This window comes from Macaca mulatta, chromosome 4 (genome assembly GCF_049350105.2).
Source record: "Macaca mulatta isolate MMU2019108-1 chromosome 4, T2T-MMU8v2.0, whole genome shotgun sequence".
Lineage (NCBI taxonomy): Eukaryota > Metazoa > Chordata > Mammalia > Primates > Cercopithecidae > Macaca > Macaca mulatta.
In genome coordinates, this window is record NC_133409.1 from 171894242 (window position 1) to 171911677 (window position 17436).

Here is a 17436-nt window from a genome sequence, read left to right on the forward strand (position 1 = left end):
GGCTTTTGGATTGACAATTTATATTAACTGTACACTAGCTGGAAGCTACTTCGCTTTTTTTCTAAATTTTTCTGGTCCATCCTTTTTTGATGTAAGGTTGTAAATACTTGGTCTAGCTGATAGCCACTGACTAGCCTTAATAATAAAGCTTTTGTTCAAAAACTGTGAATCTTATTCAAAAGCTTTAAATCTAAATGTCGAGAGTCTTTATTGTAATGCCTACATTACCACTGTCTGAAGACACAGGTATCAGCTATTTCTGTTTTATCAGCTATTATCTTCTTCAGTAGGGAAGATCAGAGGAAAGGGTCATCCTGAAGACTATTAATATTGACTTTAGGATGCAACCAGAAACAAATCCCTCTACCTGGCAGGAAAGTTATCTTTCTTAAAGTGGGTCACCCCATATTTCCTTATTTAGAACAATGATAGGACCAGATATTACTCAGCCTGGAGTGACTTTTTTGCTCCTCCTTTTCTTGTTGTTGAATAAGAACTGGCTTGCAGAATAAAAGAGAAAGTATGTTCATGTGTCTATTATTGGAAAGTATTAATGGCTGAAATTAACATTGAGTGCCGTAATCTAGAAAGTGACGAAAGTGACAAAGTCTCAAGTCACTTTTGTTCAATGATCTCATCGTGTTTAGCTTTACTCTTTATGGAAAGAAAATCTAAAGGCAACCGATAAAGTGACTGACAATGTAAACTTAAATTGGCATTCATGGAGAAACCTGCTTCTCCACTGGGCCTTACTGGTGCTGAACACTATGCCAAATGATGTAAACACACGATTTTTATCAGCCTGTGGGCAACTTCACCGGCAAAGAAGCTAACTTCTCTGACCAGTCAAATGACTTACGCCCTATGATGACTACTGTATCAACCAACAACTGAAGAAATCCACTTTCCTTTTTCATAAAGTTTTCTTTCTCACTCTTTAATAATGAACAGCTTTACTTCAGGAAAGGATTTTGTTATTGTAAGTAGAGGAGAGACACAAAGGTAATGACGTAACATTAATTGAGACTTACTGTGACAATACAAGATTGTCATATTCAACTCTCCCAATAGCTCTATAAGGGGGATATTATTTTTATACTCAATTTCAAATGACACAGAGAGGCTAAGTAATTTATCTAATGCCACACAGCTAGAAAGTGGTGAGCTGGGATTAGAACTAAGGCGATCTGGCTCCAGAACTCATGACTTGAACCACTATTAAGAGAAAGAACCATCGTTGACCTCTCTAAAATATGGCTAGTGTTTTCTTTTCCCAGAAAGTTTAAGACTATTTCATCCCAAGTATTCCTGCAGGATAATTTCTTTTTAAGAGAGTAGCTCTACAAAGTAAAATGAAATGCACGCTTGGCAGGTATTTGTTTAACTTGAGCCACTTAGGTAGTAAAACCAGATAATTATTAGATTGTAAAATCCCGGAGACAAGAATTATCTTTAAAATACTACGTTGCTCTATGTACTGTAAATTTAGCACAGATCTTAAAATGTTCACTGAAAGACTTATGAATCAGGCCCTATAAGATTTTTTGTCCTTGTTAACCTGATTATCTGGTTTGGCTGCCCCAGGGATCACAACTACAGAACAACAAACCTTCACTTATTTTGCACTTAACATACACAGCTTCAGGCCAGGCAGCAACATACTTGCAACAATCCTGAGAACTGTGGAATGTAAGCTATTATTCCGGACAGACATTTCTGGTTAGTACATATCTAGTCTGTCTTTATTTCCCTATATGTTTTTTATTTGTCCACAGGAAGGTTGCAGTCACTGTCATATGTACTTAATTTTCCATTTCTCTTAGAAGGGATTCAGCCTGTGGTTATGTGATAGTAAATTATGGGGGCTTCATTTATTAAGAGTTTTCTACAAAATCCCCTTCACATACAGAGCATGTTCTTAATTGGGCGGGGGCTGGGGGGTTAGGGGATTGCCTCGATGGCCTTGGTTTGCTTACCCAGTGAAGGCTGCTCCTTAGGGTCTGGAGGTGGATGGTTGTGCTGTTTGCCGGGAGGGTGATGGAAGGGTCTCTGAGCAACTGTGTTTGAGCAGAAGCCCCGAGAATCCGCCCCGTTTGTGCCTGCCAGGCCCGAGGCCCCGCCCACCTCAGGCCCAGCCCTGGCCGGGGCTCAGCAGCCACTTGGCCTGGCTGCTAATGGCTGAGCAGAGATGCTTCTGTGGCTTTGCCAAATTTCTGAGCCCTTACGTGCCTACATTAAAATTCTAAATTATTTATCTCGTCTACCATACAACAAATTCATTCTTTAACGTTTTGACTGAAGAAAAATTACAGACGGAGCTTACAATGCCATTAAGAAAGCTGCATTCCGAAAGTCAGAGCCCTGTGTTCTGGTCGAATGGAGTAGGTCAGGGAAAGGAGAACGTGTGTGCTGAGAAACCGTGTGCTTTGGAAGGGACTTTGAAAGTATTCGTATTTTCTCAAGCAAGACTGAGGAAAATAATGACAGACAGTCTTTGATTTAGTCAATATGGTCATGTATAACCTATAAAATTCCCAATTATTTCCTTGCTTTGATATTTTGGTTTAAAATGCTTTATTTTTCTCTATATGATTTTTGCAACCAATCCAAATGTAGGACTCCTGCCCATTTCCTTTTTAAACCTTGTATGAGATCTATGGATTTAAAAGCACTAAAACTTGCTTTGAAAAATATCAACTTGGTTATTTATGTATTTATGCATTTATTTATTTGTTTGTTTATTTATTTAGCAAACCCATTTGCAGAGCTAAATGGCTTAACTGCACAGAGATAAAAGCCTTTAGAGAACTGAAGGTGCCTGATAATACCAAATTTAGCAAGTTGCACAGTGCGTAACATACCAAGGATTCCTTTAGCATCCTTTCCTTGCTGGGATACACGTCAGTCCTGTTCTCAGAATTCAGTGACTCCCTGTCTCTCCCTTCACTCCAGTCTTCTGAAGAAAACACCTTCCTCTCCACTTTTCTTTTTTTCTGTTTTTGATGTTGAGTCTCACTCTGTTGCCCAGGCTGGAGTGCAGTGGCACCATCTCAGCTCACTGCAGCCTCTGCCTCCTGGGTTCAAGCGATTCCTCTGCCTCTGCCTCCTGAGTAGCTGGGTTTACAAGTGCCCGCCACCATGCCCGGATAATTTTTGTATTTTCAGTAGAGACGGGTTTCACTGTGTTGGCCAGGCTGGTCTTGAACTCTTGACCTCAGGTGATCCACCTGCCTCAGCCTCCCAAAGTGCTGGGATTACAGGTGTGAGCTACCACACCCGGCCTTTTTGCAAATTTCCTCCCTCTTTCGTGCTTTATAACCTCACCGGTTCTTCTTCTTCTTCTTTTTTTTTCTGCTTCTTCTTTTCAGGCTTTCTTTATGCTTCTTTAATACTGACTTTGGTAGGTCTTACTTCCAACCCGTACTCCCCAGGCCCTTCACCGCCACCTGTCTATTGCTGCCCCCTCGCCCCCGACACATGGATGTGACATCTTTAATGCACATCCTGTAGCCCTCATTTTTCCTTCTCCTTAGACTCTGCTATGGGAAATCCTGGTTCGCTGCCCGCATTTATCTGCCTGTCTCTTTGTGCTTGCATGACTTGAGAGGCCCGTCAGTCCCGCTAGTAAAGTCTCCTCATCCAGCCACTCTGTTTAAACAATCAGACTCTGAAACCTTTGTCTCCTGGACTGTCCTATAATCCCTAAAATAGGCTGTTATGTTTTTCCTCTGCCCTACTCTGTTAGCACTACCTTACTTATTAACCTCTTTCAATCAAATCATTATCTAAAGGATACATGTAACTCAGATAGGTTGCCTACTGGGCCTGTTTAGTTTTAAGTAAACCCCACTGAATATGAGAGACCCACCCTTTATTTGCACGTAGAGGCAGATTGATCGAAAAGTCCTTGAATAAAAAGCATGATCTAGGGTCTGTGAGGTTTTGAGGGGGCTGAGACTTGGTCTTTTATGCTCTTGTATTAGAGACATGATAGCGCATGGGCTTTGGAGAAAGGCATTTCTGTTCCTTATGGCTTATAGCTCTGTGACCTTAGGCAAGTTAAGCTCTCTAAGCCTCATTTTACAGCATTATCTGTAAAATAGGGATAAGAATAACTGCCTCATACTATTGTTCCAAGACCTGAGATAATATATGAATGAAGTACTTACTATGGCTCTTGGCATATAGTAAGCAGACAATGCTAGCTGGCTCCAGTTCTCTTTGTATAGTAGATGCTCAATACATGTTGAAAGGATGGTGTGTACTCAAGACTTGGTGACAGAATTATGTCAAAATCCCAGTTGCTAGGTTGAGATGGCTGAGTATTGTTGAGTATTCCCTGGGCCTGGATGTGTATTGTAATAGCCCCGCTTGCTAAAATTCTTTTGCCTTGGTTCCTTCATTATTGTTCATTGGACTCAATATTCCTGAAATTATAAGCCTTTGCTCACAGGAGATAAAATGTATACACGAATAGCCATTTAAGAAGATCTTAACACTATATGGCATAGTAAAAAAAAAAAAATTGGACTTTCTTTCAAATCCCACTTTTTTTACTTTCTAACAGTATAATTTTATGCAAGCTACTTTAAACCCCCTTTTCCTCATTTATAAAATGGGAATAATACCTGTCTTATCAGATAGTTATAGGATATATGACAATTGTCCTTTCCAGCAGATAGTAGGCATTTAATAAATGGCAGCTATTATAGGATGTTATATACACATACACACAAGATATACAGATATATAAATATGGAAGTTTTATATAGATAAAAGTTTAAGAGGAAACATTCACTAGAATTGTTTACCCATAACACAAATATCAGTGAGGAAAAGAGAAAGGCATCAATTTGAAAAAGCAAAGGTAAAATCCAAAGAATGTAAGTTGGGAGTACATGAGAAGTTCAGGGTAAAATCTCTTATCCAACCGCAGTCAATTAGAATGACATAAATGTAAAGTAAGAGGTCTTGGTTGTCTATGTTTAGATCATTTTAGGGTCAGAAAGAAATCGAAACAAATTGGTTTGAAATGCCAACCACTAGGACCAAGGCAATACTCTGCAGGAACATATAAGCTGAATTACCAGGACTTCTCACTAAGACAAATAAAACAGCGCCATTGGAAAGAAATACTATATTTCTAACTTAAAAGGCCAGAGAGTAACTGACGGTTTCCTAGGTGATAGATGATTGCAAAGAGTACGGGCATGAAAAGGGGACACACACACACACACAAAAACCCTGTTTATACTTTGCCAACAACACCCCCTCCATCTTATTTACTTTGAACATTCCAGCCATCTCTCTGCAGTAATTCCTGCTGGCTAATGAGGACTCCACACAGCTAGGGAACATGACAGCCTGCAAAGGCCTATTTTCCAGAACAATCTGCATTTTAAGATAAGTGACCTTGTTGGTGACCTTTTCTACCCTTCGCTGGAAAAGGTGACTCTCTTAGAAGACAGTTTGACTAAACAATGAGATCTAGGTGAATGTGAGGAAGATAGAACAGGCACAGAAATATGGATAGTGGTGGTGTTGAGGGCAGTTTTTCATGGTTGAGGTAGGGAGTGGAGGCAGCTCTCATGGAGATGTTAAAGTTGCCAGTGTCCAATACATATGCCTGGGCCCCACAATGGACTACCAAATCCCAGTTATTCTTTAAAAAAACAAACAAAAAAAACAGCTAGTATCTTTCTCCCTAATCCCCTCCCTAACCACTACTGGTGCTTAAATGGTGTCTAAGTAGGCAGTTCATGATCCTCAGTCAAAGCCTGGGTCCAGTGATTTGCAAGTGTCATGACTGTTGGCAAATCTCAGTCTTGCGAATTAGAATTCCCCTGATATGTCTCACATGTCAAGGTAATAGTTATATGATGTTGCCAAAAACGTCCCTCATGTGAAATGTTCTGTTTACGCCCACCGGAAACAAAGATTGAGCAACCATGAATATGTAAAAGTGAAACCATTTCAAGCAACAAAAATATTTGATAGCTATTTTGAAATTAATTTTAATTCCTTTTTTTAATGTGTGTGGGTGGTTGACGTGGGGGCAGTGGATGGATTAATTATCTGTGAAACCCAATAGAAAGTTGCAGTAACCAAAACACAAGTAAAGTTCAGATTTGAACCAGATCTCCTGTCTACTTATTAAGGCATTATACATTTAGATAACATGATGTGTCATTAATGTTTTTCCTCGTATTTTTTGGTTAGGCAGAAACCTTGTGCTATCACTTGGTAACTGTGAGTTAGCCTTAATCTCAATGATTCATAATAGTCCATTTGTTTTCCTTAATTGAATGCCTTACTCCCACAGGAGATGAGGCTAACTGAGGACTCAGCTAGAGTACTCTTTAAGAATGAGCTGGGCTTATCTGCCCCCCAACACCCTCTGTCTCCCAAAATAACCATAACAGGCAAAGCCAGCACACAGAAAATGGCAGTAAAGTGGACTTCTAGACACTCCAGCTACTTCTGAGTCTTTAGTGTCAGGGCACGTCAGTCATCTGTCGATTAGGTTTTTTTCTCCTTTTATTCTTTGGTTCTTGTTACGAGTCATTGTGGCATGACCGAGAGTTTGGCAGGAAATGGGTTCGTGGACCCTCAGTGCGGCGGCGCTAGCACAGCAGCGTGGGCCTAGCAACATGTCGAGCCCTCTTTCCCTTGCGTGCTCCCCTGGGGAAGAAGTCCAGTGTTATCGCCGCTTCCCTGACCCTCTCCACTCAGAGCCCAGCATGACAAGCACACCTTTAAATGGTCTCGAGGAAGGGAATAGCAGAAATGCACGCAACCGGATAGCCTCCTTTCTCTTAATAACCCCTGTCACTGTGGAGCTGGACTTCTAGGCAATCTCACAGAGGCCCAGAGGCCCTGGAATAGATCTCATTTCCTTACAGAGATCACCTTGTCAATTAGAGAACACATACGTTGATTGAATCTAAGATTCTTATCAGTGCCTAGCTCTTTTTCTCCCAAATCGGAAATTCAACCATGGCAGATCCATAATCAAGAAACATACTTGCATTCCCATCCTTTGTTGTTGGTTTCAAAACTATTTCTTTTTTGTGAGTATGTATCCATGTTTTACAAACCAAAAAAAATGGGACATATGGTCTGACAAAGGAAAGGATATTTGAACCTGGGGACTGCCTGGGAGAGTCCGGAAACACATGGTCACTCTAGAGACTGTCATCAAGAGCTCCCCTTGAGATTAACCCACTGTCGAAGGCATTATCCCACCTCCCTTACAGCAGCCTTTTGCGGGAAACTATCTAAGATGTTGTGGGGTTTTTTTTTGTTTTTTGTTTTTTTAACATTGACTTGTAAATAACAAGGTGCTCCCTTTCCTTTTCTTTACAGAAATAGGCATCTTTAGAAATAAAGCCATGCCCATTTTGAAATATGGACTTGTTTGGAACACCTGAGAGTGTTAAGCAGTGCGGGGGATTTGCATCCAATTGTTCTTGCTTTAAACCTGGCATGGGCGCTCTTGCCTCATAGCCCACGGCACCTGAATCGAGCCTACTGCCTCCCTTATTAAGATCTTAATTACAGACTCAGCTTAGTTCATTGCTGAAGGGAAAGAATTTCATTTCTCTGAAGTGTGTCTGTTTTTTGGTGTGGCAGGTGTAATCATGATGAGATCATTTCTGGTTTTTTTGTTTTTTTGTTTTTCCTGGAGGAATTTTTTTTTCCAGGGAGAGGAATACAGTTCTTAAGACACAATTTCATGAGCTCATCTTGGCACACTAATAATATCTGTGCTTTGATTTCACAGAGACCCTTTTTTCTGAAGAAATCAGAGCATTTGGAGTATATAATTTCATGATTCCTCATACTTGTATAAAGAAGAACGTGTCTATTAATATTTATTTTGCAGACAGGGAAACAGAGACACAAAAGGCAGAGATTTGGTGGTCCATTAGTCTTAAAACGTGAAGTCTGAAGCTAGACCCTCCTAATTCAGTCTGGTGTCCATTCCTCTATCCAGGGTTTCTCAACCTTGGCACTATTGACATTGAGGGCCAGGTCATTCTTTGTGGTGGGGGCTGTCCTGTGCACCGTAGGATGTTTAGCAACGTCCCAGGCCATTCTACCCACTAGATACCAGTAACACACGTGTGCATGCACACGCACATGCGCACACACACACACGGTGACAACCAAAAAATGCCACTAAACATTGCCTGTACCCAGAGGGACAAAAATCTCCTAGTTGAGAAGCAGTGGTCTAATCTCTTCTACTCCTTCTGCTTAAAAAATAACTGCCCTACTGGTTTTATGTGACAGAAGAATAAAAATACCCCCATAGAACTGATTGCCATAATTTTATCATTACCGATGTTGAGCTTAATGTAACAGGTCCTAACCAAAAAGCAACTTCCTCTTACAGGCCTAGCCCCAGTTTGTTTCAGCGAATACCACAAAATACTAAGAAGCATAGTTTCATTCAAGTCAAATGTAAAACCCATCAAACCATCTCTAAGGCAACTTTAAAGTATTTCTCTGGCATCTCTCTCTACAATATGTACCTCATCATGGAACATGCATTTAGAGCTGGGTCTTTAAGAAAGCTATTTTATTCTCATAAACTGGTGTAAAACATGTGCGTGTAAGAGCTTGTCTCTCCACCTCGGCACTGAACAATTTCACAATGAGGGTTTTTTGTTCCCTTTGCTCCTGCCACCTTTCCCCTGTCTTCTGAGAAACTGCAGCTTCGAAAATTCTTCCTGAAGAGAGCCTAGCGGCTGCATTGCTGACAGCGTATGACTATACACACCTCTCAGCCAAGTGTGTGAATCTATTTTCTAAAACTCTCTGAGGACCTCACAAGTGAAGTAGATAATACCAATCAGGCACCAAACCCAGGTCAGGTGACATCTAAAAGAGTTCCAGGGAGGATGGCATCCCATTTCCATCAGCTCGGTTCTGGCTGGAAGATGGACAAGAGTTGCCAGGATGTGTATGCATCTGTGTTGGTGGATTTAGGTATAACCTTGGGCTGCATAGCTTGGTGAAGGAAGATAAGAGAGATGGGAATGGAAAATAGGAACCTCTTTCTCTTCTTTCAAACACCTTATCAGATGTTATAACTTGTGCATTTTGACTTTGAGAAATGACATCATTTTTGGAAGTATATTGTAATATAGTGGATTGCAGTCTCCTACTCCATTAAAACTTAATTCTTATTTCTCTTCCCTTAGTACCTGGATGTTAGAGGGATTTGTCTAGACAGGCAGATAGATATGATCCAGTGCCAACACTGTAATGCTGGCTGAAATCCAGATGGTTGTTTTATTGTTAATAAAATCTATCTTGGGGGTGGGTGGGTGTCAGACCTTCATCATTATATGGTGCCTGTCAGATTTATCTATGGACGGAAACCTGAAAAGAGTTTGTGCCTGCCCTGCATTTTTGACCCCTTGCCAAGATACTGTACTGAAATCTATCAAAACTGGGCAACCTGGGACAAATGCTTCAAAACTCCAAGGCTTAATAGCAACAGTGCTGACTTCTAAGTTGGAGAAGATTCTCAGGAAGGGCATCCTTGTCTGGTGGAAAAAATTCTAGATTAAGAGGTGAGCAAGATGCTAGCTCTGGCTCTGCTGCTAATCTAATAAGAGACCGTCTGGGCTGTAAAATAAGGAGACTGGGTTAGAATGGTTCCTTCTTACTAATCAACTCTGCTCAAGGTATGGGTGACTTCTGGTTCTAATACCTATAAAAAACCTAGGTGTTCTTCCACCTTCTTTTTTTTTTTTTTTTTTTTTTTGAGACGGAGTCTCGCTCTGTCACCCAGGATGGAGTGCAATGGTGCGATCTCGGCTCACTGCAACCTCCGCCTCCTGGGTTCAAGCAATTCTCCTGCCTCAGCCTCCCGAGTAACTGAGATTACAGGTGCACGCCGCCATGCCCCACTAATTTTTTGTATTTTAGCAGAGACGGGGTTTCACCATGTTGCCCAGGCTGGTCTCAAACTCCTGAGCTCAAGCAATCTGCCTGCCTTGGCCTCCCAAAGTGCTGGGATTACAGGCGTGAGCCATTTTGCCCGGCCTCCACCTTCTTTAAGACTCTCAGGAGTTGCTTTGGTAAACCCAAAGACGAGTGAAAAATAGAACTCAGCAGTCAAATTCATCTTCCACCGTGGGCCAGGAAATACTAGAAGTTGACTATAACATTGCACATATACACACATATATGCAATCTGCCTACTAACTTTTTGCCCTAAGATTTTGTTGGTTATACAGTAAACAAATCCTAGCATATGAATGCGTTTGTCCAGCATGAACCCTAAATCAGGCAAGAATACATGGCATTCATTCAAGTGTGGGGAAGGAGAGAAACCCAGCTTTTGAGGAAACCCTTTTTAATTGCACAGCTATGTTGTCCATATCATGTTACCAAATCTCGTCAGATAGAGATTTCTTTCTGAGATCCAAATATCCAAATTTGCAATGAGCATCGGATCTTTTCATCAGCTCTCAAAAAGTACCTTCACTTTGGTATATCAGCCACCAAAATAGTGCTGGGTTCCAAATGATCCCTCATCAGATTGGATTGGCCAGTGTGGAAGAGATGTTAAGATTCCCAAACCCTGGATCCACAACCACACACAGGGCGCTGTCCCATAGCACATCCAGGGAGTATTAACAGCGTCTCTTGCCATGCCAAAGAGTACCTTCGGGAGGCAGGTATCTATTGTCACATTTCTGAAACCTTCTCCCACTCAGACATGCTCAAAAGAGAAATCTATAGCTAAAGTTCACAGAGCTGGAAACTCTAAGAAAACTTGAGAACTCAGGACAGAGTGAATGATGTCAAGATTCAGAGAGGGTCCAAGATACTCAGGTAAGCTTTGTAACCATCATAGGGGTCTAAAAGAAGCACTTTACAGAAAATAAAAATTACTGCCTGAAATGCAATCTGGGTGACAGAGGAGTCCTTGGTGGGAAATGCTGAACACCCCTCACCAGTGAGCAGAAGGATGACGGGGATTAGTGGGACAAAGTGGGGTCCTGCTCTTGCCTTTCTGTGAGCTCGTTCAGCTCACCTAGTGAAAAGTGTGTCAGAACACAGTCAGCAAATAGTACTGGGAAAAAAATTATCATATCATAGCATATCTTATATCATATCATAACTTATCATATCTTCTGTCTCCTGAATGTGAAAGTTTCATGTCTGCAACTTCATAATCTCAAGAGGAACCAACTCAAAAAATTCAACATTCCAGATCTTCAGATGCAAGAACCTAAGTGTAAACCAAGTATTCTGAGAATTAAAATCCTGACACTTATAGATATCCATGTTTTCTGACTATGGCTGTTTCCTTCTTTGGGGAAAGCCCACATCCCCCTCTATCCCAAAGGTGATGATGGGAAGGAGAGGAGAAATGTAGCCAAAATGGTTTGCAGTCCTCAGACCAAAGCTGGTTTTCATCAGTATGCACAAAAGCACGTGAGCCTTTCTCTTCCCCGTTGTGCCCCGAGACTGACCTTGACAATGTTCATCCCTCAGCCGCCTGCCTTAGGATTGACTTCCTTGATGATGGCCATTTCCTTGAACGTGTCTGTTTCTCAGGGTCTGTCCTCTGCATGCATTTGTGCATGCAGGCACGCAAACCCACAAAAGTCCAGGCTAAAATTCTGGGGGATTGGGTACAGGAAAATAATGTCATTGAGAATGGGGCAACCCTGAAGCCATGGCAGGATCTCCTGCATGACAAATATAGAATGAAGTAAAAATAATCAGAGGAAGCCAGGCCATTGATGATGCTATCGGTCTTAGTGGGCTGATACACCAGACATAGTGTCTCATTTCTCTTAAAAGGACCGCATGAGTGATCATGGAAACTACAAGTCACACCTCTCCATATATGGAAAAGCAGATTGTTTCTCTGACATAGGAGTAATAAGCTTTCTTGACATTTTGATAGCAGTGAGGGAAGGAAAAAAAGGCAGGGAGCAGTTGGAGGGGGGGTGAGGGGTAGAAGTCATCATGTGACCTAGAGTTCTCTGTACCCGTGTTCTGGTCAACTGTACAGTATTTTCTTCCTTCTCCTCAGGCATAGCTTGGGAACCAGGAACAGCAGAACCCAAGTGGTCTGGCAAAGTGTCTGAATGGTGCTCTGTCACCTAGTGCCAAAAGCAGATTGCTACACTGAAGGGAGAAAAGCTCTTAAAAGAGACCATTGTGCTTAATCTCACTGGGATGGTCAGTTCCTCTTGGCCTTCCTGTTTGCTCCGTAGTTGCAAACACTAGTTTCAGGGGGGTCAGGCTACCGATCTGCGTCATTATCCTGTTTTAATAGGGAGGGGCAGGCACTTTCCTGCTGTCTGTCTCCCACAGTCTCTGGCTGTGAGGCTTCAGTGACTTGGATATGACATTTCTCTTTCTGGTTCATTCATTTTCCCCACTTCCATCTGAAAATTCTAACCAAATGTCTTGCTGAACTCTTTAAGTAAAATAATTTCACCATCCCTGCAGACAATAAGGAAATCAGAGTCCAGAATCTATTTCAACTTAGTAAACATTTAATGAGTCTATATTTCGTTTTGGATACCGGGGTAAAGTTCTGGAAATGCAAAAGGAATTTGCATGTCTGAACTTAAGGAGTTCACAGTCTTGAACAGGACAATCCAAGTTGTACTGTAAAGAAATAGTATGATCGAGAACTGGGAAGGGAAACAGCCTTTGGATAGATACGCAGTCTGGTTAAATGGAAGATGGGTTTTGAGGGAGGAAGAAGTTTAATGCAGGAAAGCCAACTGGGAAGCAATCTCTGTGCTACAGAAAACAACAACAAAAAAAGTTGCTAAGAACCTGAATAAAAAGGGTGGCAATGAGGTGGAAAGCAGGGCCCCACTGATGGGTTGCAGGTCATGAAGAGACATAACAAACCTCTGCGGCTCCTTCTGGGCAGCTGTATGCATGCTGTTAAGCAAAGCAAAGCAGGAGAAAAAGGTGTTTGCACTTGCTTTTAGAGAGGAAGATGCCCATTAGACTGGATATAAGGGACTGGAGTGCAGAAGAAATATCCAGCAAAAACGATAGCTTTAGGAAATATCTGTGTGTTCAGATGCCATCCCATAGATGAGATTCCCTCTAGAGAGTAAGCACATAGTTGAGAGGAGGAAAGTGCAAAGGAGAAATCTCTTTGGAACATGATCACTTTAGGGATGGGAAAAAGATTTAGTCTCCGATGGAGAATAAGGATGAGAGTGGTCAAGAGAAGAGGGAGAACTAAAAAGTGGTATCGTGGAGGTCAGAAGAAGACAGTTTCAAGGAAGCTTGGGGTGGGGATCAAGGCTAGAGGCTGCTGCAATCAGGGTTCCCTCAGATAGGGCTCATGATCCCAAATGCTGGTTTCCAATCCTGATTAGAGCCACAGCTTGTGTTGCACCTGCATTTCACTTGACTAAATTCTGTCCTAATTCTGGACCTGAAGACAAAAGGCCTGAATTCCTATCTCAGCTCTAAGACTTTCTTGCCAGGTGACTTCGCAAATCATTAACTTCTTGAGGCTCATTTTTTTCTTTTGTAAAGTAAAAGGGTTGGACGGTAATTGTTTAAAGTTCCTTCTGGCTTTCAAGTTCTGTGCCCTAACTGTTTTGGCATTTTGCCAAGCTCTAGCTGCACTGCTAACTGCCAGCCGCTGGAGACTAACCATCCAACTGAATATAGAGTTACATAGTTCTCTTATCTCTCCTTGATTTGTTTCTGTGTTGACCTTCCCTACCCTGGAGATAAATATCCAAGGTGGTGGGGCAGGCAGGAGAAAGCGTAGATCTTGAGTAGACGAAACTGCTTCTCTGGGGTTTTTCTAAGATAGCAGATCATCAGTTTCTGACTTTATGGCCTCAAAGAATCACACCTTTGCACTGAAGGAGAGGGTCCCTCCACCTCCTTGCCAGAAGAATTCATTCTTGATTTTCCTACTTACGAGTGATGTGCACTTTTGAATGAGATGGTTTATGGTCCAGCTGAAATTCATTTGACTGTTAAGGTCTTACTGAAACCTTGTGCCAACACCAAATCTTTTCAAAAGCCCAACTCCTGCCCCATGCCTTTCCCTGCTTGCTGATGTATTATCTGTGTTGGAATCTGATGAGATTTATCCATAATTTATCAAGTAGTATCATTATTAATACGTTGTCTTAGAAGTTCCCTTGAATGCAACCAATGGTTTCACTATTGCTGTTTGTAGGCAGATACTCAACAAGAGGTTGCAGTGACAAGAACTCATTCATAATTCAGAAATATACTGCTTTGAGATAACAGTTCTTCTGAAATGTAATCGTGAGTGAGATAAATATCAGATAGGTATAAAACATACATAATAGCATCATTAGAATAGGACCAAGCCTGGACTGCGAATGGAGAGGAGGCAAGGCGGGGAGGGAGCCTGAAGCCCAAGGGCCATCTAGCAATTAATTAAAACATCACCATAGCTTATCAAGGACCAGGAAACTAAGGCCCGAAGGGGAGCTTTTGCCTGGCAAAGTAACACAGCTAGAACCAAAGACCCCAAATATCCAATTTATTCCATAGACATGAAAAGAAGAACCAGTCCTCTTCAGTACTTTATCATATAATGGAACTGAGCCCAGTAACAAGGACGCTGTGTGGCTGAGCTAAGGTGGCTTAAAGTTCTGGAAAGAGGATTAAACTGAAAGAGCGCAATTCTCTTTCCATCGCTGCCAACAGTGTGGCCGTGGGCAAATGATAGGCCACCCCAGACCCATTTCATCATCTGTGACTCAAGGGCATTGTGTCCAGGTGTCTCTAAAGGTCTCTGGAGCTGTAAGCTTCAGTTTAGGAGAGTGGTTGGATGTAGACATTGACTCTCTGTAGCTTGCACAGATATTAAATAACTCATACTCCTGTTCAGCCAAGGCTGAGAATATGTATCAGTGTGTGAACAGGTGTGAGACTAGTGCCGGGGTCCTGGCTACTAACAGCAGTGGCAAGCTGTGCCTGAAACCTAATCTCTATGGGCTCTGAGGAGGACCGCTGGGAAGTCCTGACCACCCGTCCGGAGGACTCACCTGCGGTGCCTACATCAGCCCAGACTGTGGGGCTCTGAGAGTTTTCCCCGAAAAGCAGCTCACAGGCCGGTGTGGAAACATTAGCCGGCTGCTCACCAGGTGGTAAGAAGGTTACTGGGACAGGAGACAAAGAACGCCCAGGACGACTCTCGCACGGGGATTTCTATCTGCCTCTGATCAATCATGCTCCGGTGATCCACTTCAGTACCTCATGGTGCTCTTGGAGTTGGAAGTGGCCCAATTCCGAATGCTTTGAGCTGATTTATGCTGATTAGATCTGTAGCCCTTTGCCTTTCTACTGTTTTCTGTTTCTCTTCTTTCCCTTCTTTGTAGCCAATATAATTGCACAGCTACCAACCCCCAGCTCTCATACAACTGGCCCGACTCTGTTACTTCTGATTTCATGTAGAGGCTTCCCGATTGCTGAATGGGCCCAGAATAAAGGGACGGACAGAGGCCAGAGTGGTCAGCTCTCTCCCCACTTAATAATCTCAGTACAACTCTGGTGGAATCATTTTATGGAGGTCATTTTAGTAAAAGGACCAGAATCTTGTCCTCTATAACTCTGTAATTTCTCTTGTGAAATACAGAACACCCAAAAGATGGGAGAAGAGAAACAGAGGCAATTTTAGGATTATGACACCATCCTTAAACGGTTCCATGAACAGGATAAACTGCTGCCTGATTTTATCTTTATGTATGTGAACTTTGTTAGATGAAACCCAACGCCTCCTGGAATATTAACTACCCAGTGAATCCTTCCCCTGAAACACACAGTCCTCAGTCTCCCTCTAGCTTCCGTGGCCACTCACCTTTCTGTGTCCCACACTTCCTGGATCTCATAACTATCAAGAAAAAGGACTTCAACCTTATTCTTGAAGAGTATCACAAAGCTTCCTGAGGACTGTCCTCTATGTTTATCTCCTTTAATTGCCCTGGCTAAGAGGAACCTGGCTCACAGCAGCAGAACTGGACCTTCCCAACTACTGAATAGAGGGCAGATCCCTTCCATTGCACAGCCCTCCAGAGTGGAGAATGCGCACAACCCGTGGCAATGGGGCTGGCACAGGGGGACGTGAGTGGTGCAAGTCAGCCTCAAAGAAATGAAAAGCTCGAGGCTGAATGATCAAGTCCACGTCGCTAGAGAAGAAAACAGAGGGCAAAAGTCCAGACAACCTCAGCCGAAAATCCCACGAATACGTCATGGTATGAAATAAAGTCACGAACCTGCCCCATCCAATCCGCAATCCCTTCTTCCATAAATGAGCCCCACCTCAATGACATTAAGTGCATCCAAACATCTTCACAAAGCACTAGAGATCACTTTTAGTGTTCCGAGGGCTTGTGCTGAATCAACAACGTCCCCGACTTCTCTGTGCTCTGGGAAGGGGGCAGGCATGCGGGAATGGCTGCCCGCGTGCTGGGAAACTTTACTAATGCCAAGAAATGAAATCTTCCCAGCCTTTGAAAGGCCTCCAAGAATGTCAGCACGTACCGCCTGCCCACTCTCTGCTGAATGCCTACTTTGGCTGTCTGCTTAGTACTGAATGTGCCAGACAGGCCTTCATACAAAGACGGAGAGTGTGTTGGACCCATGAAAGGGGAAGGCACAGCTTTTCCAATGTGAATGGCGAGATTCAAGAAGTAGGTGACGAAAGGGGAGGGCGAGGAGGGGCCCTCAGGAAAGGTATGCATAAAAGACCGAAAGAGAAGAGTTGGCATCCTCCTACGTGTTAATAAATTCGTTGTCAAAGCTGGAGATGTAGATGACTGCCGGCCTGTGCTCCATGCTTGATGGCATGTCTGTATGCCTTGCTTGTAGATTCTCTCTGGATCGGAGGCTCCTGTCATCTGAGAACAAGAATTTCTAAGCCCTGCCAAGGCATATATATGTGGACTTCTGTTGATTTTTCAACTCCAAATATAAATGCTATTTGTACTGTGTTATTTGGGATTTTTCTTTTACTCTTTTCACCTCCAGTATAGAACAATATTGAGAAATGTTCATTGTTGTACATCTGAAGATCTTGGGGTTTTTTTTTCCTTAAGCTCACTTTAAAAAAGGAAGAAAAACATTTTGAATAGTGAACCATGCTCTAACTCTGTAACAGTGCTACTCATAATTCCTTGGCACGGCATCTCCTGCTAGAGGAAAGAACTCTTCTGGTGTTTTGAGCTTTTCCAAGGAGGCAGTCTGATGTCACTGGTGGCAGATGCAGTGTGTATGTATCTGTCTTTTGTCTGCACCATCTGTTTTTCTCCTTACAGTCTATTGTTCAGATTTATGCTTCTCTCTTTCCAGGAAGTGTGCCTTTCCATAAGAGCACAGGCCTTAGGTGCTAAAGGGATTGACCCAATATTCTAACATGGTTTCCTTCTCTTCCTT

The 17436-nt window shown here is 42.5% G+C and overlaps 1 protein-coding gene and 1 long non-coding RNA gene across 4 annotated transcripts in view; one reads left to right on the forward strand and one right to left on the reverse strand.

The window, feature by feature from the left end:
* Positions 1-17430, reverse strand: part of LOC114677708 (uncharacterized) — a 126869-nt gene extending 109439 nt beyond the window's left edge. Inside the window, exon 1 of the long non-coding RNA XR_003729139.2 lies at positions 1977-17430. This is a non-coding gene — a long non-coding RNA (uncharacterized LOC114677708). The remainder of the gene's footprint in view (positions 1-1976) is intronic.
* Positions 1-17436, forward strand: part of NEDD9 (neural precursor cell expressed, developmentally down-regulated 9) — a 201339-nt gene that overhangs the window by 154709 nt on the left and 29194 nt on the right. The window lies entirely within an intron of this gene.